The sequence below is a fragment of the Gopherus flavomarginatus genome, chromosome 5 (assembly GCF_025201925.1).
Source record: "Gopherus flavomarginatus isolate rGopFla2 chromosome 5, rGopFla2.mat.asm, whole genome shotgun sequence".
Taxonomy (NCBI): domain Eukaryota; kingdom Metazoa; phylum Chordata; order Testudines; family Testudinidae; genus Gopherus; species Gopherus flavomarginatus.
This window is the reverse complement of record NC_066621.1, coordinates 122,841,601-122,865,560: the sequence shown is the minus strand read 5'-3', so window position 1 is coordinate 122,865,560 and position 23,960 is coordinate 122,841,601. Positions and strand designations below refer to the sequence as shown.

Below are 23,960 nucleotides of genomic sequence, written 5' to 3'. Positions count from 1 at the left end.
AGCTGTTATAGTCCTAGCCTTCACAACCTCCTCAGGCAAGGAGTTCCACAAGTTGACTGTGTGAAGAAGAAATTCCTTTTATTTGTTTTATACTGCTGCCCATTAATTTCATTTGGTGGCCCCTAGTTCTTGTATTATGGAAACAAGTAAATAGCTTTTCCTTATTTACTTTCTCTACATCACTCATTATTTTATATACATCTATCATATCCCCCCTTAGTCACCTCTTTTCCAAGCTGAAAAGTCCTAGCCTCTTTAATCTTTCCTCATATGAGACTGGTTCCAAACCCCTAATCATTTCTCTGAACCTTTTCTAATGCTAGTATATCTTTTTTGAGACGAGGACACCACACCTGTATGCAATATTCAAGATGTGGGCATACCATGGATTTATATAGGGGCAGTAAGATACTTTCCGTATTATTTTCTATATCCTTTTTAATGATTCCTAACATCCTTTTAGCTTTTTTGACCGCCACTAAACACCGCTTGGACGTCTTCAGAGAACTATCCACGATAACTCCAAGATCTTTTCCCTGAATCCTTGTAGCTAAATTAACCCCCATCATATTGTATGTATAGTTGGGACTATTTCTTCCAATGTGCATTACTTTACATTTATCCACATTAAATTTCATTTGACATTTTGTTGCCCAATCACTTAGTTTTGTGAGATCTTTTTGAAGTTCTTCACAGTCTGCTTTGGTCTTAACTATCTTGAGCAGTTTACAATCATCTGCAAACTTTGCCACCTCACTTTTTACCCCTTTCTCCAGATCATTTATGAATAAGTTGAACAGGATTTGTCAGAGAACTGACCCTTGGGGAACACCATTAGTTACCCCTCTCCATTCTGAGAATTTACCATTTATTCCTACCCTTTGTTCCCTGTCTTTTAACCAGTTCTCAATACATGAAAGGACCTTCCCTCTTATCCCATGATAACTTAATTTACGTAAAAGCTTTCGGTGAGGGACCTTGTCAAATTCTTTCTGGAAATCTAAGTACACTGAGTCCACTGGATCCTCCTTGTCCACATGTTTGTTGACCCCTTCAAAGAACTCTAATAGATTAGTAAGACACAATTTCCCTTTACAGAAACCATGTTGACTTTTGCCCAACAATTTATGGTCTTCTATGTGTCTGACAATTTTATTCTTTACTATTTTTTCAACTAATTTGCCCAGTACTGATGTTAGATTTACTGGTCTGTAACTGCCGGGATCACCTCTAGAGCCCTTTTTAAATATTGGCATTATATTAGCTATCTTCCAGTCATTGGGTACAGAAGTCAATTTAAAGGACAGGTTGCAAGCCATAGTTAATAGTTCCGCAACTTCACATTTGAGTTCTTTCAGAACTCTTGGGTGAATGCCATCTGGCCCCGGTGACTTGTTACTGTTAAGTTTATCAATTAATTCCAAAATATCCACTAGTGACATCTCAATCTGTGACAATTCCTCAGATTTGTCACCTATAAAAGCCAGCTCAGGTTTGGGAATCTCCCTCACATCCTCAGCCATGAAGACTGAAGCAAAGAATCCATTTAGTTTCTCCACAATGACTTTATTGTCTTTAAGCGCTCCCTTTGTATTTTGATCATCAAGGGGCCCCACTGGTTGTTTGGCAGGCTTCCTGCTCCTGATGCACTTAAAAAAACATTTTGTTATTACCTTTTGAGTTTTTGACTAGCCGTTCTTCAAACTCCTCTTTGGCTTTTCATATTACATTTTCACACTTAATTAGGCAGTGTTTATGTTCCTTTCTATTTACCTCACTAGGATTTGACTTCCACTTTTAAAAAGATGTCTTTTTATCTCTCACTGTTTCTTTTACATGGTTGTTAAGCCACGGTGGCTCTTTTTTATTTCTTTTACTGTGTTTTTTAATTTGGGGTGTGCATTGAAGTTGAGCCTCTATTACGTGTCTTTGAAAAGCGTCCATGCAGCTTGCAGGGATTTGACTTTAGTCACTGTATCTTTTAATTTCTGTTTAACTAACCCCCTCATAGTTGCATAGTTCCCCTGTCATAAACAGATAAGAAAAGTTAATAGCACAGAAGTACTTTATATCTCTTTGACTGTAAAGGGTTAACAAGTTCAGTAAGCCTGGCTGTCGCCTGACCAGAGGACCAATCAGAGGACAGGATACTTTCAAATCTTGAGGGAGGGAAGTTTTTGTGCTGTGCTGTTAGTTTTGGTTGTTGTTCACTCTGGGGGCTCAGAGGGACCAGATGTGCAACCAGGTTTCTCTCCAATCTCTCCAATACAGGCTCTTATAAGTTTGGAATAGTGAGTACTAGGTAGATAAAGCGAGTTAGGCTTATGTTTGTTTTCTTTATTTGTAAATGTGTATTTGGTTGGAAGAAGTTCAAATGTGTATTTGGCTGAAAGGAGTTCAAATTGGTATTTTGCTGAAAAGATTTTAATTTGTACTTGTATACTTAGGCTGGGAGGGTATTCCCAGCGTCTATAGCTGAAAGACCCTGTACATATTCCATTTTTTTAAAATTTACAAAGATAATTTTTACTGTTTTTTCTTTCTTTAATTAAAGCTTTTCTTGTTTAAGAACCTGATTGTTTTTTTATTCTGGTGAGACCTCAGGGGACAGGGTCTGGATTCACCAGGGAATTGGTGGGGAGAAAGGAGGGAAGAGGGAGAGAGAGGCTGATTTCTCTCTGTGCCAGGATTACTTTCTCTCAGGAAGAGTCTGGGAGGGAGAAAGAGAAGGAGGGAGGAAGGTGAATTGTCCTCTCTGTTTTGTGATTCAAGGAGTTTGAATCACATAGTGATCTTCCAGGGTAACCCAGGGAGGGGAAGCCTGGTAGAGGCAACGGTGAGGGAAAGGGTTTACTTTCCTTGTGTTAAGATCCAGAGGGTCTGGGTCTTGGGGGTCCCCGGGCAAGGTTTTGTGGGGACCAGAGTGTACCAGGCACTGGAATTCCTGGTTGGTGGCAGCGCTACACGTTCTAAGCTGGTGATTGAGCTTAGAGGAATTCATGCTGGTACCCCATCTTTTGGACATTAAGGTTTAGAGGGGCGAATTAGACCATGACATCCTCTTTCTGAAATTAAATGCCACAGCGTTGGGCTGTTGAGGTGTTCTTCCCACCACAGGGATGTTGAATGCTATTGTATTATGGTCACTATTTCCAAGCAGTCCTGTTATAGTTACCTCTTGGACCAGCTCGTGTGCTCCACTCAGGACTAAATCGAGAGTTGCCTCTTCCCTTGTGGGTTCCCTTATCAGCTGCTCCAAGAAGCAGTCATTTAAAGAATTGAGAAATTTTGTGTCTGCATTTTATCCTGAGGTGACATGTTCCCAGTCAACATGTGGATAATTGAAATCTCCCACTGTTATTGAGTTCTTAATTTTGATAGCCTCTCTAATTTCCCTTAGCATTTCATCATCACTATCACTGTCCTGGTCAGGTGGTCGATAATAGATCCCTAATGTTATATTCTTACTGGAGCATGAAATTACTATCCATAGAGATTCTATGGAACATGTGGATTCACTTATGATTTTTAATTCGAGTCTACATTTTCTTTCATATATAGTGCCACTCCCCCCCCCCGCACGACCTGTTCTGTCCTTCCGATATATTTTGTACCCCAGAATGATTGTGTCCCATTGATTGTCCTCAGTCCACCAGGTTTCTGTGATGCCTATTATATCAATATCCTCCTTTATCATGAGGCATTCTAGTTCACCCATCTTATTATTTAGACTTCTAGCATTTATATACAAGCACTTTAAAAAATTCTCACTGTTTATTTGTCTGCCCTTTTCTGATGTGTCCGATTCTTTTTTATCGGAATGTTTCTTGTCTGATCTGTCCCCTAGATTATCTTCTTCCATCCTCTCCTCCTGACTAAAACCTAGAGAATCTCTATCAATAGACTTTCCTCTAAGAGAAGTCTCTGTCAGATCCATGTTCTCCTCTCAGCAGTCCACTTTCCCCCATCTCTTAGTTTTAAAACTGCTCTGCAACCTTTTTAATGTTTAGTGCCAGCAGCCTGGTTCCACTTTGGTTTAGGTGGAGCCCATCTCTCCTGTATAGACTCCTCCATCCCAAAAGTTTCCCCAGTTCCTAATGAATTGAAACCCCTCCTCTCTACACCATCATCTCATCCATGCATTGAGACTCTGAAGCTCTGCCTGCCTATCTGGCCCTGAGCCTGGAACTGGGAGCAGTTCTGAGAATGCCACCATAGAGGTCCTGGATTTCAGTTTCTTCCCTAGCAGCCTAAATTTGGCCTCCAGGACATCTCTCTTACCCTTCCCTATGTCACTGGTACCTACATGTACCATGACCACTGGCTCCTCCCCAGCACTACACATAAGTCTGTCTAGATGCCTCTAGAGATCCGCAACCTTTGCACCAGGCAGGCAAGTCACCATACAGTTCTCCCGGTCATCACAAACCCAGCTATCTATGTTTCTAATGATTGAATCTCCCATTACTAACACCTGCCTTTTCCTAGCAACTGGAGTTCCCTCCCCTGGAGAGGTAACCTCAGTGCAAGAAGATACCCCAACACCATCTGGAAGGAGGGTCCCAACTATGGGAAAGTTTCCCTCTGCTCCCGCTGACTGCTCTACTTCCCTGGATCTTTCATCCTCCTCAATAGTGCAGGGGCTGTCTGACCGGAGGTGGGACAATGCTACAGTGTTCCGGAAAGCCTCAACAACATACCTCTCAACCTCACTTAGCTCCTCAAGTTCCACCACCCTGGCCTCCAAAGCCCGTATGCTCCTTGCACAGAATGCACACATACGCCACCCGCCCACAGGGCAGTTAATGATACATGCTGCACTCAGCACAATGAACTGGGTAGCCCCACTCTGTTGCTGGGCTTCTGCCTGCATTCTCTCCTACAGCTACCTAAGTTAATGAAAGGGTATTGTTTAAATCAAGAAGTTTTGAATAAAATTTAGTTTACAGGTTTTAAAGAACGGCAAGTGAACCTTGCCCCCTTCCCACTCCCCTTCCAAAGTCCCTTATGAAACTCCCTGTTAGCAGCCCTGTTCGCAAAAATGTGCTATACTAATACAGAGCATATTATTTTTATTTATTAGTCACTGTCTAATCAAGGTTAGTGTTTTAATAAAGAATTTTCCTATTAGTTATTACTTACTATTAACTTACCACTGGGATTTTCTCAGAGAAATGAAGTTAAGGGCATCTGAGCCACAAAGCCAGCAAGCGTATAAAGAATAACAAATGGTTCATAAAGAATTACAAGGCAGTAATTCCTCTGAGAGATTTTGGTGACAGCCTTAACCATGAAAGCTCCGCCTTGAAATGGTGCTTAATGTTTATAACAAGCCCAGGATGGGATTATTACTATGCAAATCTCTGCAGAATATTTGTTTTGTTAGCTCTTATAACATTGGGATCTGGGACTCTTTTTTGTGTGTTTTAAATGTGTAAAACAACTAAAGCATTAATTATTCACGCAGCTAAAATGGAAAGTATAATACAGGCTGTATAATATGGTACCATTATAATACAATCCTGTCCCCCACTCCATCCATCTTTTTGTTCTGTTTGTACAGCACCTAGCACAAGGGGGTCCCAGTCCATGACTACAGCCCCTAGGTGCTATGGTAATACACCTCTACCCCAATATAACGCGGTCCTTGGGAGCCAAAAATCCCTACCGCGTTATAGGTGAAACCAGGTTGTGTCTGCCGTGGGGAGCCCCGGGCCCTTTAAATTGCCACTGGCGCCCCACTGCCAGAGCTCCAGGGTAGCAGTGGCAGGGCTCCAATGGTGATTTAAAGGGCCGGGGGCTCCCCACAGCAGCCAGAGCTCTGAGCCCTTTAAAGTGCCAGCTAAGCCCCACTGCCACAGCTCCGGGGTAGTGGTGGCAGGGCTCCAGTGGTGATTTAAAGAGCCCCGGGCTCCAGCCTCTGTGGGGAGCTCGGGCCCTGTAAATCGCTGGCTGAGCCCCACTGCCGCAGCCCCGGGGTAGCGGTGACAGGGCTCCAGTGGTGATTTAAAGGGCCCGGGGCTCTCTACAGCAGCCAGAGCCCCAGGCCCTTTAAAGCGCCGCCTAAGTCCTGCTGCCAGAGCCCTGGGGTTACCGCGCTATATGTGAACCCATGTTATTGGGTTGCATTATATCGGGGTAGAGGTGTACACGTAAATAATAATAATAATAATAATGAATAAGGATATCGGAAGCTGTTGCTGATGCAATGAAGCTGATACAGTTAAGAGGCTGTGTGGAGGGAACCTCTGAATCCCCTCAGGCCATGAAACTCTCCTTGGCTGTTAGGCTGACCAGACAGCAAATGTGAAAAATCAGGATGGGTGGGGATTAATAGAAGCCTATATAAGAAAAAGATCCAAAAATCGGGACTGTCCCTATAAAATCAGGAGATCTGGTTACCCTATTGGCCGTGTAGGATTTAAATGTCTGGCACAGGTAGTGTGACCACATGGATCCACTGCCCCCCATCTCACATAGTGGGAATGCAAAGAACAACAGCCACTACTATTCCTCTGGTCCTCAGCTGGTGTAAATCATCACAGTAGTACTAAGCTGAGAATCTGGTCCTATCTGCAAAACCCATTTTATTTGGGCTTTGCATAGGGGACAGGATTGCACCGGCAGTGTTGCCAACTCTCCCAATTTTATCACAAGTTTCATAAGATTTCATGCTTCTCTTTAATCCCCAACTCCTAGAATCCTGTGATCGTCTCAGTTTTCATTTCAAAGAAAGTAGTAAGTGTGACACTGACAGACCAGGTGCCTGCTTATGCCAAGGCCCCTCGGCCTCACAAAACACTGACAAATGCATAGCTTGAAACCAGTCTGGCTTACCTGTGTGTTAATATTATTAAAATGGATATTAGAGTTATAAGAATGTGTTTAGACTTTATGGAATGCATGTAGGATGCTGCATGTATTAATCCTACTAATATCTGTATCCCATGTTATAAGGTAAATGTTTGCACTCTAACTCTAAAAATGTTTGCCAAGACTCTAAATTCTCACAGTCAGGGGAGAATCATTACCAGGGGTGAAATGCTTGTTTACCACTAGAAGTATTATCTTCTCCCAACAAAAGGAGGTCTACAGACATCAGAGAAGCCATTGTGAACAAAAGACTTGGCTGATACCCTCACACCCATGAAGAGGGTACAAGTCTACATCCCATCACAGCTTGAATGCTGGGGGAAGGGAATAAAAATGCCTCTTGAGGAGAAATTGGTATTTATATGCTGTCTGGATACTGAGGGACAAATACTCCTAAAAGTAAGTGTAGCAGTACCTGTGCTATAGAATAGTATCTTCTTCCTCATTATTATCATTATTTATTCAGGATAGGGTATCAGTCTATGACCTAGTGAGCAGGGTCGGATTAACTCTCTTGTGGGCCTGGGGATATTAGATTTTGTAGGGCCCCTGTAAATAAGTCTTTTCTCTGGGAGGGAGTTTGGTGCAGGAGGGGGCTGGTGCAGAGTATTGGGGTGCAGCAGGGGGTTCAGGGTCTGGGAAGGAGTTTGGGTGCAGGAGGGAGATTCTGATCTGGGGCATGGGGTTGAGGTGGAGAAGGGTGTGCGAGGTGCAGGCTCTGGCCGGCAGGTGCTTAACACAAGCGGCTCCTGGCTGGCGACGCAGCAGGGCTCAGGCAGACTGCCTGTCTGCCTGCCATAGCCCGACACTGCTCCCAGAAGCAGCTGGCTACTAGCACGTCTCTGTGACCCATGAGGGGAGAGGAACAGCATGTCTCTGTGTGCTGCCCAAACCCGCAAGCGCCGCCCCCGTAGCTCCCATTGGCTGGTTTCCAGACAATGGGAGCTGTGAGGACGGTGCTAGGGGTGGGGGCAGTGTGTGGAGCCACCTTCACTCCATCCTTCTCCCCCCGCCAGGGGCTGCAGAGACATACCAGCAGCCAGCCACTTCTGGGAGTGGCATGAGGCCACAGCATGCAGGCAGCCTGCCTGAGCGCCTCGCTGTGCCACAAGACTTTTAGTGGCCCAGAGTTGGAGGTCGCGGCCTGTAATTTATTTTTGCAGGGCCCCCCTTGAGCTGGAGCCCTGGGCTGCAGCCCTTAAAGCCCCTGCCTTAATCCAGCCCTGCTAGTGAGACATAGCCCTCCCCTCATCAGCCAAACTTCTTGGTTTGGGTTAGCCCTAAAGGACATAAAAGCTTTCTTATTATAGAAGTTTCTATTTTCTTTTAAACTTAAATTTGTACCTCTTTTGAGTGCATGTGCTTACCTGCTTTAACCATGTAAATAATAACTCTCTTTTTTCTTTTTTTCCTAGTTAATACACTGTTAGTTTGCTACAGTATTGATACAGCCTTATCTTTGGTTTGAGATCTGAGGACAAATGACCTGGAGTAAGTGACTAGTCCTTTGGGACTGGGATGTAAGCTGAATATTGTTGTTATAGAGACCATCTATCAGAGGCAGGCTTGAAAGATAGATCAGAAAACACAAGGGGACTGTCTGTGGCTTCTTTTTAAAGCTGTTATAGCGCCTGAGGAGTTCACACGTGTTACTTGGTTGGTGAAATCTAAGTATAGAGCACACAACCCATTTGGGGTTCATGCCACTCCTGACAGCATGTCAATACGTTTCTAGCCTTCTTGGGGGCAGAAAAGCTCAATGATGTTATGAAGTGAGAGCCAAGGGCTGTCTACTTAACCTTTCTATGCTGCAGTATCACCAACTGTAAAATACAGACAGTAAAACTTCCCTACATCAAAGATGTGTTGTGAGGACTAACATGTATGGCAATTTGAAGATGTGAAGTGCTACGTAAATATTCAGGGTCATTATTAACCTGGCACCATTTTATTTTGTTGACTCTCTGTTACATGCCTTGGAAGCAAAGCTCCATAGGAATATTGTCTCTAAAGATTTCAGTTTTGATCCCCGGATAGATTCAGGACAGAATTACGGCTGTAACACATGCTGATATGGCTGGCGTAGAAACAGAGCCTGTTGCTAAAATGTGGCTGTCATTCAGCTCCCTGCTGTGCCAGATGTTCTGAGAGAACTTATTCCTGCTGTGAACAGCACAGTTAGCCTGCATGCAAGACTGAACTCAGAATGATTGGTCTGTATTTTCATCAAGCTATGTGGAAGGTGAAAAGCATTGAATCAGTGATCCAAGAATGCGATGTCTGGGGAACTGATCATATCTCGTATAACCTTCCACCATTCCACAACTGATTGATCCTTCATTGCTGTCACATCCATACATTATTTCCAACACACTTACCTTTACCTGATCAGAATATTATTTGATAAGGCACAGGTGATGCTCAGGAAGTTTTAGGAGTGACTCAAGGTGGCTGATTCAGAGGTTAAAGCTTCAAATGGATTGTAGATAAGGCATGTCTGTCTATGCCACTAAAGTTCAATCAAGTAGAGATTGGGCTGTTCACGCACAGCTTCTGGTATGTAAGCTGCTCCCAGCTACTTGCAACTGAATGATACTAGCCAATATCTCCTGTCCCAGACACAACCCTATATATGAGTTCATCAATTTAACAAAGAAATTAATATGTACCAGGCTTGTTATCCCAAGGGGAGCCTCAGTCACTCTTCAAACCAAATGCACTGCTTCAGTAGAATAAACAAGCAGATTTATTAACTATAAAGATAAATTTTAAGTTATTATAAGTCAAAGCATAATAAATCAGATTTGGTCAAATGAAATAAAAGCAAAAGCCTTCTAAGCTGATCTTAACACCTTCAATGCCCTTACAAACTTAGATGTTTCTCACCACAGGCTGGCTGGTTGCTCTTCAACCAGGCTCTCCCCTTTGATCCGTGCTTCAGTCGCTTGTTGAGGTGTCTATAGATGTAGATGGAAGAGAGAGGAAGAACATGGCAAACATCTCTCCCTTTTATCATGTTCTTTCTTCCCTCTTTGCTTTGCCCCCCTCCCTTCAGAGTCAGGTGAACATTACCGCATCACTGTTCCAAACTGACCAAAGAAAGGGGAGTGACTCCCTCGAGAGTCCAACAGATTCTTTTGTTGCTGTCTAGGCCAGTATCCTTTGTTCCTAGAAGGCTAGGCTGGGTTTGTCCTATACATGCCCTGATGAGGTGTGAACTCCCTCTCAGCTCTTGGAGAGTTCTTGCCTGGGCTTATTTTAAGCCATGAGGATATATTTTCAGCCTCATAACTACATACATGAAATTATAACCTATAACATTACTATAACAACAATTATCAGTACATCATAAACCTTCTGAAGACACCCGCCATGACAAACTTTGCATTGGATACCACACAATCATTTTACAAGGATAAACATAGGGGTTCTGGGGGTTTCCCCAAGGTACAGAGTGTCACAATCTGGCCCTATCATTTACTTACTGAGTGCTAACGGGACCTTAGCACCATTGAAGCCTAGAGCAAGACACAGTCGCTACCCAAAGGTGCTTTGAGTCTAAGAACAGAGGTAAAATGGGGCAGTTTTCACTTCAAAGTTTAGAACTCCAGCACACCTGCAGTGAAGAAGTCACACAGGTTACTAGGTTAGCTGTATTAAATGAGCAGAATATAAATCAAAGGAGCTAGGGATATTGCTGTGGTGCTGACCAGCTACCACTAGACCTCTTGATGTCCCTTATTAGTCATCAAAATTGAAAAAGTTCACCATGTTCTCAAAGGAAATACAGAGGCTTAGAAGCAATTTAATTGCCATTATTTTAACTTGTGAAGGAGCTGGAGTTCGACATAAATTCTAATTTGCAAAGGACACAGAAATATATATATACAGGGACAGATCCCTGATCCCTCTCAGTCCACTGTGCACTGATCTGGAGGGGCAAAGGGAAAGGACAACTGGTTTAAACAGACAGCTGGGGAATCTCCTCCACTCAGCTAGTATCAAGCCATCATCGAAGAATGGTCCAAATGAACTACAGAAAGGTTATCAGTTAGGAAATTCTATGGGCTTTGAAGGCAATTTCTATAGAACCCGAATGTTTTTATTTCTGTTAATCTCTATAGGACTTTTCCATAAGGACTGGGGCATATAGGCAGGAGTGTAAAGGGAGTTTGTACCGCTGCTACCTCTGCTGTACCTGTTGTGTGGGTAAACAGAGGACTTCTTTACCTCAAGCAGACAATCTGGCATTTAAATCTTACTTAGTAAGTGGCTATGGCTTTGATTCAGTAACATACTTAAGCATCTATCACCATAAGAACAGCCATACTGGGTCAAACCAATGGTCCATCTAGGCCAGTCTTCTGTCTTCTGACAGTGGTCGATGCCATGCATCATTGGGAATGAACAGAAAAGGGAATCATCAAGTGATCCATCCCCCGTCATCCACTCCCAGCTTCTGGCAAAGAGAGACTAGGGACACTCAGAGCATGGGGTTGCATCCCAGACCACCTTGGCTAATAGCCATTGATGGACCTATCCTACATGAACTTATCTAGTGAAGCACTACTCAGTGAGGCCCTTCAGCATAAACCTAACTATAACCATAGATTTCAATGAAACTTAATCACATCTTTAAGTGTTTTGCTGAATCAGGGCATAAATTCAGAACTGGTGTACACAGATGCACTGACTCTTGCTGTCCTCAGTGGAGCTGCACCTACTTACATTAGCTCTGAATGTGACCCACTGTAGCAAACCCGGCAGTTCCCACCATCTGAATCCCCTCAATCTTTACATTACTAGTCTGTCTCACCTGTGACATTAATGACGCAGGACGAAGATGTTAATGAAGTCCAGCCTAGTTTAAATGATCCACCAGTGGAGCTTCCATTGTTTTCCCATTCCAGACTGTAAAAGCTTTCACCACTAGGAAATCTTTCCTGAAATTCAGCCTGAACTATCTTATGTTCTCAGTGTCATCTTGTTACTCCTAGATATCTTCCCTTGGACAACTCTAAACAAGTCCACTCTTCCCTTGATATTGACACCAACCAAACTCTTGCATTCATTTAATAATGTCCATGAGAAGGCAGGACCTTTCCTGGCTAAGTTAGCATGTTTAATGTCTGGGATACATTTGCTTTCATATAATTATGCACAAACTTCATATTGACATACATAGTGTGTGCCTGTGGGGGAGAGGGTGTTGAATGTGTCTGTCTCATGAATATGCAGCAGCCCTATTTCTTTGAGTAAGACACAAACATATTTCTGTCTGGTCAGATATGCAGCACTCAAATGTGTATATATTTTCTCCTCTCTTACGCTCTTTGCATAAAGCAGATGAAATTCAGTGACTGCCAGAGCAGATATATATTTTCCAGGGCACAACAGCAGTCTAGTGCCAGATGATAAAAGCTTTATCTGGCATCCAAATAGCACAATTGCATTTTGACTATTCCAGGCTCCTATATTTCTAAGGTTTCACCTAACAAGCATAATCCTGAATACACCGAAGGTGATGATAAATGTTAATGATCTATTCAGAGGTTGAGAAGGCTAATAATATGCTGGAGGACTTCATTTTCAAAGATTCGTGGATTTTAAGGCCAGAAGGGACCAATAGATCATCTAAACATGTATAACACTCTATAAAATTCTACCCCGCTACCCCAGTGTTGAGCCCAATAATTAGTGTTTGACTAAAACATATCTTCTAGCATTTGACAAAGGAAAACATTGTGTGACTAAAGATGATAATCTTACCATTCATTTCTAGGATGGCCTCAGAGCTGGCCATGAAGAGCCCAAGCTTCCAGAGGATGGACTCCCAGACCTCTCTCAGGGCTGGTCTACACTAGGGGGGGGGGAATCGATCTAAGATACGCAACTTCAGCTACGTGAATAACATAGCTGAAGTAGAAGTATCTTAGATCGAATTACCTACCGTCCTCATGGCGCGGGATCAACGTCCGTGGCTCCCCCTGTTGCCTCCGCTACCGCCGCTCGCTCCAGTGGAGTTCCGTAGTTGACAGGAGCATGTTCGGGGATCGATATATCGCGTCTAAATGAGACGTGATATATCAATCCCTGAGCAATCGATTGCTACCAGCCGATACGGCAGGTAGTGAAGACGTAGCCTCAGTTGGGATTGTAACATGCTAGCACTATGAAATTGCAACACCAAGTTACCAGACTGAGATTGGCTTGGGGCTCACTGATTCTTGTTCCTAATGACCTGAATCGCTTTGATTCACCTTGCCTGAATGACATCCTAATACACATGCCTTTTAGTGTTTTCCATGAGCCCACCGATGGCACTTTAAAAACAGGCATTACCCTGAAAAAAGCCACCTGTTTATTGTTCATTAGCCTGAGCCTAGACCAAGGACTGAAACTTCTTCCCCTTTCTTCAGACTTTGGCTACAAATTCATGTAACACCAGAAAGGCCTGATCCAGAGAGATGCTGAATCCTTGCTGAGCACCTTTAACTCCCATTCACGTTGATGGGAGTTTCAGAGGTCTGGCTCCTCTCAGGCCCAGGTCTTTCATGCACAAAGCATTGCAGACTGTAGTACTAGGTCAGCCATGCTTGGCTTCACTGAAGCATCTTAACATGTAAATCCTAAAGGATGTTTCATTCCCTGCTTTCACCATTAAGAACTGGTGACTTTATCCTAAAGATCTTGCTAGCCCAGCACAAAGTCACTTAAAAGAGACACAATGGCAGCAGCTGGGTAGCTGACAGCTCCCAGAACAGCCTTGTGATGTTCACTGGTGCCTTGGAGAGCCCTTGTACAAGTGAATTGATGCTGTTGTAGTCAAACTAGTCTAAAGGAGAAAATCATTAGGGGGAATCAAGTGTCTTGCCCTTGTTTTGATTATTAGTTAAGGGTTACACCTTTCAAAGTTCAGGATCATCTGGATTCAAGTCCTCTCAACTGTCCCTTATTACAAGTGTACTTTCATCCTTCACGCACAACCTCCTTCTAGTTCTTTGATTTTCATCAGTAATGTAAACAGGTAATGAACAAATGTTATTGATGGTAGCGGAAAACAACCCACCAAGCTGCAAAAGGCGCCAACATTGTTCTATTGAGTGTCTCCTCTGCTTTTGATCTTTACCTACATGGTGTTTCACAGTTGGGCAATGGCAGCAAATTGAACCTTTTAGCCAATGATTCACAAATCTACTTCTCCCCTCCTGGATTTATTCTCTGGTTTAATAGCACAGGTGAGCCTGTCATTCTGACATCCTCCTGTGGATGAGCAGCCATCATTTAAACTCAGCATGGCCACAAGTGAGTTGGTCTTGCCCCAATGAGTCACTGAGGCTCATTTCCAGCAAATCATTTAATCTCGCACATCTTACGAAGCCCATGAGCAGTCTCATTGACATCAAAACCAGCAATGGAATCCAGAGATCCAGACTCCCCATTCCCAGCTGTGTGATGGAGCCGTAGATTCAGCATCTTTCACCAACAATAAGGCTTAGTTTTCAAAAAGCAGTGGGGCCTGAAGGAATAAACAGAGGGTTATGAACCAGTAGGGTCGGCATTCTAATCCTGGCTCTGCCCCGACTGTCTGCAGCCTTGAGCAAATTAATTCACCTTTTGTCTCACTTTTCATCCATAAAAAGGGTAATAGTGCTTACCCACTTACCTCAAAGGATGTTGTGGGGATTAGTTAATGTCTATATGATGCTCTGAGCACATAAATCACCAAATATCCTGTTTGGAAAGGCTTAAAAAAAAAAAGGAGCTACATTTCTGTAGCAAAAATGGACCAAAAAAAAAAAAATCTGATTGGCTGATGTTGATCTTGTCTGTAATGATATATCTGACAGAGCTTAAATGTGATTGAATCCCACTCACCTATATTTCCTCGCCTTCTGAAAAATAAGAGGCCTACCGTAGCAGTGAGCCTTGCAAGATGCCATACGTTAGCCTTTCTCTGCTTTGTCCAGTTGTTTTTATTTATTTTTTTAAATAGCAAATGAACTGTTACATATCTAGATAGGAGTGACAGCTGCTCACAAATTAGATATTTGCACACAATTGACCTGCCTGTCAGAAAATCTGCCCTCAGAATGTAGCACATGACACCAGAGTGCTGTTTACTACAGAATTTTTTTGGTTTGTTTGTTTGTTTTTACCAGAAAAGAGAGATCTTAATTTAAAGGGGAAAAAATAGCAAGGTACAAAATAAATATTTTGGATGGTGTACGGCCAAAGGAGCCTTTTGTAAGAAACATCTTAGATAAATAAGAACAGCCATAATGAGTCAGACCAATGGTCCTGTCTTCTGACGCATTCAGGAAAAACAGAGCAGCTGGAAATAATGTTCTCAGTAGGAGCCAACAGGCCCTGGAGTTGACCATCGCAAGAATTTAGCAAGGTTTGCATCTAGAGGTTCTGATCCATCCCTAATACATTACACTGTGGAAAATTGGTGTAACAGTTCAACATGACACTAGAGCTGTGTGATTTTTTCTAAATTCTGTTCAAGACAGGGTGAAATTGAGTGTGTGTGTGTGTGTGTGTGTGTGTGTGTGTGTGTGTGTGTGTGTGTGTGTGTGTGTTCATCCAGCCAACAGAGGACTTAAAACTTCAGTCTCTGATGGCCAAATAGAGACTGTCGGATTTTGAATGGACATTTGAAAGCATCATTTTGCAGCATTCATCTTGCTTTGATGGAAAGGGGCTCATTCTAAATTTAAAAAAACATGGAAATAGGGTAAGTTTCAAATTTACATCACAATGTGAAAATGCCCAATTTTTTCTCACCCCTCTGAATTCCATGTTGTGCAAAGCAGCTTGGAAACTTAGTTTGTATCTAGGGCCCTTAATGATCCTGCAAAGAGAACTGGTCAGACAACCTTCTGTGCCAATAGTGGAACCCCAGTGAAATCATTTTTTCCCCTGGAGATCAATGGCACTCGTTGAGGGCACAGGGATTCATCTGTGTAGTTCTTTTTGCAGAATAGGGGCTTATATGATTATATGGGTATTGTAAAAATCAACCTTCCTGGGATTTTATACCTGGACCAATTAATATCTTGCTCCTTTTACAGCAATCAGAGTATTTGACTGAAACCTATCTTTGTTTCAGGCACTTTGGTGTTCCCAGCTTGGATGGCCTTGTTCTGTACTGTGCTGCCATTATCAAAGGGAAGTGTGTAAAATAAATCATCTCACCAGGAGAATTTATTGCTACAATAAAAATAAAGGCCCCCTAGGTTCACTGAGTCCACTGTCCTGAAGACAGAGAGAGTAAGTTTGAGGAATTTACTGCAGCATACCACTGGGTCATTGTACCTACCTGAAGAGTTGGCTCAGCAGACAGCTGGAGACATCAATAAAGAAAATGCAACCTAAGGGGAAAAAAACTGGAGTATTTGATTTTTTTGAAAGGAAAATGCACATTATTTTGGAGTCTGCAAACCAGACAATATCCTAGGTTTGTATTTTGCTAACAGCGGGGATGTTAGCTCTACTTTATTAATGCTCTCATAAATTATTTGGTGAAACAGAGCCCCCTAGACAAATTGCATGATTATTTATCTCATTTGGGAGTTTGCCCTGTACAGTAAACACTACCATTTGGTAGGGAATTTGCAAACAGCCAAGCCACTCTTTGTTTTTAAGGTCGTCATTTTAAAACAAGGCTGTTTTCCTGTATAAGTGAGTGGTGGCAGGGAGAGGTATTCCAGAGAAACTGCAGCAAGGGAGAAACCTGGAAGATACTCTACAATAGGAGAGGAGAGGGGTAGGTGGTAAAAGGGCCTGAAGCAGGGAGCCGTTAGAAGAGATGGGTAGAAGAACCAGCAGATTAAGAAGACATGGTCCACTGATGTATGGTCTAGATAGACAGATAGACAGACAGACAGACAGACACACTGCAAAAGAACAGTCAGAGAGAGTGTTATTAGACTTTTCTGTAAGAAAGAAAAGGAGTCACGTCAGGGTTAGGGCTCTACTGGAGACTGCAGTTTTGGGTCATTATCAACTTCACCAAGATTTGAACTGATGACTGAGAGGCAAAGGTCTCCATACATCATTAGTCCACAATGCAACTGTCTTTTTTTGTTAAAAAACAAAATGGTAAGCCAGGAGGCTGCACCTAAATGCCATGGTATCAGGTGCTAAGAAAAACCACAGGTAGTCAGAAGGTTAGGGGAAAGGAATGGAGGAGACATTTGTCCTAGTAAATTCTCCAAATGATGGTAGGCAGCAATAGGGTTAAATCAGGATATAAGAAGAAACATCAGCATAAAAGGGAATCATTTACCGTAGTACAAAGGATCTGGAAAATGGGTCTTTGTTAACTAGATTATAAAAGGAAGTTAAAGCAAAACAAGGAGTAATGATGCACAAGTGAGATCAAGCAGCTCAGATCTTCCCAAGAAGCTCTGAGGTTTTGAAGCATACACTGATAGCACTCCTTGTAGGATCCTCTCTAGGATCAGAGGGCAGAACAAGAGGCAGAGAACAAGAGAGAGAGAATGAAATGAGGGCACTATGGAGATATTACCTTACAAATGAAGAAAGAAGAGAGAGATTTTTCATAACTGAAAGTTAAATGTCTGTGAACAGCAGGGGGGAATGAAGATAGGCAGAGAACTCTCTGATCATTTCTGATGAGGTGAAAGGACTTTCAATTTGTTAAAGATATCAGCAATCAGAGAACATACCAAGACATGTTCTATAGCACGAAGAAAACATCAGGCGCATAATTCCATGGAGTTTGCTTAATTTGAAATACCGACCATAAAAGTGGTCAAATTAACATATTATTTATTATTATTAATGTAAGTTATGGAGCAAGAAAGCTAATAGAGGGTTCATAGCATGTTGACTCTGTGGAACATTTAGACAGTAATTGGATTTCGGTACCCAAACCATCGACTATATAGAGACCAACAAAACAAAGCTATTTAAAATCTTATTGCAGGGATCAATATAAAAACCTCCCCATATCAACAGAGAAATACACATGCCCCTCCCCCACCAGCACTTGTATATCACATGGACCTGAGAAAACTACCTTAAAAGAATGTAGGCAGGAAAACTTTGACTTTTTGAGCCTCAATAAACAAGGCTGGTTCCTTAAAAAAAAAATACTCCTCACCTGTGAGCCAAGAAAAGCGCTAATGAATGATTACAGCATTTGAGAGGAAGTTAGAATCTGAGATGTAAAGTACATTTTTAGCACTGATGTACAAGGAATAAGACAGACTCTGATTAGCAAGAAACGGGAGCTGCATGCATCAAATCCGTGGTACTAAAAATGTAACCTTTGCATAGCCAAGTGTTCTTTGTCCTGTTATGGACTAGTAACATGGATTAGAAAAGGCCCCAGATTTTCATACACTGGGCATGCAATTTGTATACTGGATAGTTTGTGTGCATAATCAGCAGCTCTCAGAGTCATAAGTTGGAAATTAAAGCACTGGGGGCAGCTGTGACAGAAGTGGTGTAAGGAAAGTATGCAGAATGCTGTTTTAGGACTGGAGCTGGTTAGTCAAGAGTTTTGGCAATGAGTAAAGAAAGAGTTAAAATGGTTTCCACTTCTTCTTCCCCCAACCCTAAAGCCAAGCTGGCCACTATCGTCTCATTCCCATGTGTAGGGTAGACTGGCCTTGTTGGGGTAGAGAGGCTAGGGCTTCAATATGTGAGGAGCTTGATGATTTGGCTGTCTAGCTAATCTAGGTATTTATACCACTCTCATCACTGACACCTTGAATGACATCTGTCCTTTGAGTTACTTGCCCAAGTTTAGCTGGTTGGTGTCTTTGTCAGGTGATTGAGACTGCTGGGATTGTTTACAAAAAAGTGGGACAAGAACGCTTTTTTGTAAAATGAACAGGACATGATAACAGTGACCTTCCTGTTTTTCAGGTACACATAGTTATCCTGCCTAAAACAGAGCACAGCATTTTCTTGCACTCAGACCTGGCCTACACTTAAAAATTAGGCATCACATTTTTTCACAGCCCTGATCAATGGAGGTAGGTCAACCTAACCCCATGGCCACATGAATGGAGCAAGTCTTCCATAGACCTAGCTACTGCTTCTTGGAGAGGTGGATTAACTGCATCAATGAAAAACCCATTCTGTCAATGTAGGAAATGTCTCCGATATGGTGCTACAGCAGCACAACTACAGTGCTACAGCTATGCTGCTGTAGTGTAGACACCCTTTCAGTCCCAGTTCTGCTTTGGGAGATAGTTGTGCATTTTCTGCCTCTGGCAGGCATGGGAGTAAGCTTGGGGCTAGAGATGAACAGACCTCAAAAGATTCTATATGCACAGTCAGCATGTGGAAAAAGTTCAGATGCTGATGCAAGCTATCAGAACTCCCCAAGTCTGCAAAATTAGGCTGGAAATCTCATCATAACACAGACATTTTCAGCAGTTCTGCCTTAGCCAAAAACTAGAATGATCTGAATCCTTTCAAAAGTTTTTCTAAATGGATGAAGATTCTGAGCAAAGCGTAGGTCTTCTGAGTGGGTTTGTCTATCCATTCTAAGCACCTGAGTTTAGGGTATGACTACACTGCAATTGGGAGATGTGATTGCAACACTTGTAGACACACTCGAGCTAGCTTTGATGTAGCTAGATCAAAGGTAGCTTGAGTAACAACAGCAGTGAAGCTGAGGCAGTGCGGGCATCTGCACAGGCTAACCTCAACCTGGGACCCTGGCTACATACTCAATGGGCTCAATTCCTCCCCCGCCCATGACAGCTTATTCTTATTGCTGCTAGGCTACCATCCCAAGTATGCCTATTAAGATTTAAAATACTAAAAAAACAAACAATTGTATGTGCTAAATGAGAAGCCAGCAGGTCCTACCCCTAGCCAGTGCTTCCAAAGTTGCCATTGAACTGAAAAAAAGACACCAGTATGTAAACTCAGGAAAGATTACTTCCCTTACTTTGTTTTTCCAGAGGAGTTGAGAGCCTGATCTTTGCTTTGTTAACAAATAAAGTTTTCATGTCTCGTCTTTGTGACATGATAACATGTTCATCCTCAGTCACTGTTCAGAAAAACGACCCGATGTAGCCCTTGAGATGGGAAGGTTCCTTAGCTGTGGCGTATTCTAGAAGCATCAATACGATCGTAACAGTGCACAAATAAGAAACATCCACACTCTTTTATAAAGAACGAGGAGCACTTGTGGCACCTTAGAGACTAACAAATTTATTTGGGCATAAGCTTTCGTGGGCTAAAACCCACTTCACTGGATGCGGGCAGTGGAAAATACAGTAGGAAGATATATATACACAGAGAACATGAAAAAATGAGTGTTACCATACCAACTGTAACAAGAGTAATCAATTCAGGCTTCATTTAGAAGTGTAAGTGGGGGATGAAAATACCAAACTTAAGGAGAGGTAGCTATGAAATTTTGTCAAAATCAACATGTTCCAGTGGAATGGTTTGATTTTGACAAATCAGGATTTTCCAACAGAAAAACATTCAGTCCAGTAAAATTGAGGTAAATCTGTACTGTACCATTATTGTCACAGACTGGCTGAAACTTTAAGGGCAGTCAGGCTCAGCCTGGCCTCTGACCTAGTAGTTAATCCCAGTTGATTCTGATCTGGACTTAATTATCATTAGTGATCCCCGCTGTGGAAGGTCAGGGAGGACTACATAGAGAGGGAAGAGAACTCAGAGAGACAGTATCCGAGAGAGAGAGCAAGGGGAACTCTCTCTCTCTGGAAGGCTGTTGAGAACCATGGGGAGCAGTTTAGCCTCCTGCGGGAGGCTCAGAGATAGGGCCAGTAAGAAGTAGGAAGGTCCCTGGGAGAAGTTGCCAGAATCCCCAGGGAGGAGAGGCAGTAGAAAAACCTGATGGGAAGAAGGACCAATAGGGAAAAAGCCATGGGAGTCAGTGCTCTGTCTAAGGAACAAAGAAGGAACTCAGTGGTGCCTGGGAGTAGAGGTGAAGAGCAGGGAATTTCAGCATAGCCCGAGAGAGGCAGAAGAATCTTCTGTTTGGACATTTATTCTGGATTCTTTAGTTGGGCCTTCTTTACCCTGGAAAGGGACTGGACTAATATGTGACCTTAGGGTTGCCAATCCTCAAGGATTGTCCTGGAGACTCCAGGACTTAACGATTATCTTTAATTAAAGATTATATCATGCAATTAAACCTGCAGGAATACATCCAACCAAAACTGGCAACCCTAGTGACCTAGCCAGGGGGATGGATCACAGAAGATGGAATAGGTCATTGTTTGACCAAAGAAGTGGTCATAATGGGATGCTAGAGATGAGAACTCCTGTGATGCCATGACCTGACGCCACGAGGTGCTACAGTGGGTAGTGTAACCACTGACACCCATCAATAGTTTCCATGTCTTTCCCCCTCTTTAGCTGTTGGATAGCCACATGATAACTATTTAAGTTCCAGGAGCTTGTTTCTTCCATGTCCCCAATGAACTGAGCCAAAGCAATAGACATGACTCATATTCCTAGTGGGTTGATCAGAATTAGAAAGATTTGTTATGGCTCCCTGAATCTCAGAAGAAAGGCAGTAAGGGCAGCATGAGCTTTTACCCAAGGACAACATAAGTGAAATACTGTGATATATACAGATAAAACAACATAAGACTGTATTGTAATATGTTTTTTTCTTGGATTCATTCAGTTACTTTATTTTCTCATTGTTGTTCAGTGGAGCAATAAAGAAGATGGAGCATATAATATGAGCCTGAGGGGTATAGTAATAAAGCCACAGTAATTAATGGTGTGTCCTGGATCTAGTGATGAGACCCTGACAGCTGTCAGGTTTCAGGCACATCCGGCACCTATTGTGAAATGTATTGAGAATAGCAGAGGCCTGTTATGATTCTCAGAGTGTTGCTTGTGACCAGCCTTGGGAAGTCTGACAAGCCCTTAGGACTTATGCATCATGTATTAATATGACAGAGGATTTTTATAGAGGGGAAAAAATTGACTCATCATGGAATTTGTGTTCTCCTTTCTGTGTAGCTGCTCACCTTTATGTTGTAGTAATCATGTGTTTGTAGGACACTGGGACTCCCTCTAATATTTGTATTCAGGATGAAAGACTTAACGGGACACTCTCAAATCAAATTTGGCTCCAAATCTAGGGACTCTATTCTATTCATCTGATGCATGGCATGAATGTGATAAAAGGTGCAAAGTAGCATCCAAGCCAACTTTCAAAAGTCTGATCCTGAGAGAGGCTCAGTGACTCTGGGAAGTGCTGACTGCCCTCAATTCCCATTCAGTTCAAGGCAGGCACTAAGCACTGGACCATAAAATCACGTAAATTACATTAAAAAGATGACATCCAGCTATGAGCAAGCTACGGACACAATGTGATGCATGTGCTTTGCTATTTTGTGTACGGTCTGTCAATAAGATGGGAGTGACCTTCCACTGAATATGCAGAACCATTGCTGGTAAAGATCGTGTGAGATCCTTACTCCTTGGGAAACTTTGGTATTGAAGGTCTGACTGGGTGATATTCAAGCCCCATTTGTGCTGTCACACTGATAAGGGGTCAAGTTTTGAAGATCTTACTCAATTTTACGCTCTTGGTAAGGCCTGAGTAAAACTCAGTGAGAAGGATTTGGCTTAATATAACTATATGCATTACACAGTATTGCAGACTCTCGTGATAACTGGTGTTTTTCCTTAAACCCTCAGCTCCCGGAATCATGTGAACACACAGAATCTCAGCTTTCATTTAAAAGAAAAAAACAACAACAACCCTACTTTCTAGCTCTCATGTTTGCAGAGGAAAGCCTGAAGATGCGACTTCAGTATATCCTAAGGGTTCAAAAACCAATGGGAAATAAAACATACAAATATAATTTTAAATGTGTGGTTTAGCTCTTGATTTTGAAGCCAAGATCCTGGTTTTTGGGGTACCAGACTTCTGACTCTTGAACATCTGGGATTGGCCATACTGCTATATAGTGCTGTATATATGTAGAGACCTAACAAAGAGCTCTGTGTCGCTCAAAAGCTTGTCTCTTTCACCAACAGAAGTTGGTTCAATAAAAATATTACCTCACTCACCTTGTCTCTCTGATATACTGCTGTATGGTTTTTGGTATTAAATGTGTGTTTGTAACTGAGTAGGGAGCGAGGGGAGACACACTGTTCTTTACAGATTTATTTTGTTTATGTCACTAAATTGCCTTTGTCTAGGACTGACACCTGCCTGTTCATTTTACTGCCTTGCTTAGAGTGCTAGTCAGTAGGGTTAGATAACCGAGAAAGAAATACACCAATGGTTTTGACCAAGCACTTTCTGCTCAGTTCTAGTGAAAGTACAGGTACAGCAAAATTAATATTGCATGAGCAGCACTATTAGACGTACTACATATGCTAACCTACATCAGTGAAAGCTATTACCATTCCATTGATTTTTCTGAAAAGGAAAACAAAGAAGAGCTTTAAGCAAGCACCACCCCCTGGGGCTTCCAGTGCATTTTTTGTTGCCTGTCTATTTAAGGCTACGCTGTTTAGGATCCGCTCAGAGGAAGACGCAGCCTGTCACTACGCTGCCTCAGGACCTGACCAGTCCAAGAGTCACAATTCTCTCCCTGGCTCCCCCTTTGCTCTGTAATAGATTACTATATTACTTCTCCTACTCCAGGCTGGCTCAACAATGTTTAGCTAGTAAGTGGGAGGAGGCGGAGCAAAAGTATTGCTTATTCTCAGCTTCTGGCAGCCCACATCCCACCCTCCTGCATGGCAGTGGGAACGGTGAGCCTGCAGAGGCTGCACTCCCCACCATGCCTGGACCTGCCAGGCACACAGCCAGGGCAGGGAGGGCCCTTGCACTCCCTTTATCCCATGCCAGCATGGACAAATAGAGCAAGAGAGAACATTAACCTTCCACTGCACAAGGAACCATGTCTTCCTTTATGTGTTATACAGTTCCAAGCATGTTGCAGGCACTTAATCAATATAGGTAGAAAGGAAACATATATAGTCAAGCTGAGCATTCCTTCTGTTATCTCTGATTTACCTCATTTTGTTTGTGTTTCTCTCTCTCCGGACTCTCTCAACTGTAATCCCATTTCCCACTGACC

General features: G+C 42.7%; 1 long non-coding RNA gene across 1 annotated transcript; it reads left to right on the top strand.

Moving 5' to 3' along the window:
• Nucleotides 1-6,964: 6,964 nt before the first annotated feature.
• LOC127051278 (uncharacterized) lies at nucleotides 6,965-16,353 on the top strand. The gene is made up of 3 exons (XR_007774461.1): nucleotides 6,965-7,272; nucleotides 8,289-8,364; nucleotides 15,989-16,353. It is a non-coding gene; the product is annotated as an uncharacterized LOC127051278 (long non-coding RNA).
• The last annotated feature ends 7,607 nt before the right edge of the window (nucleotides 16,354-23,960 follow it).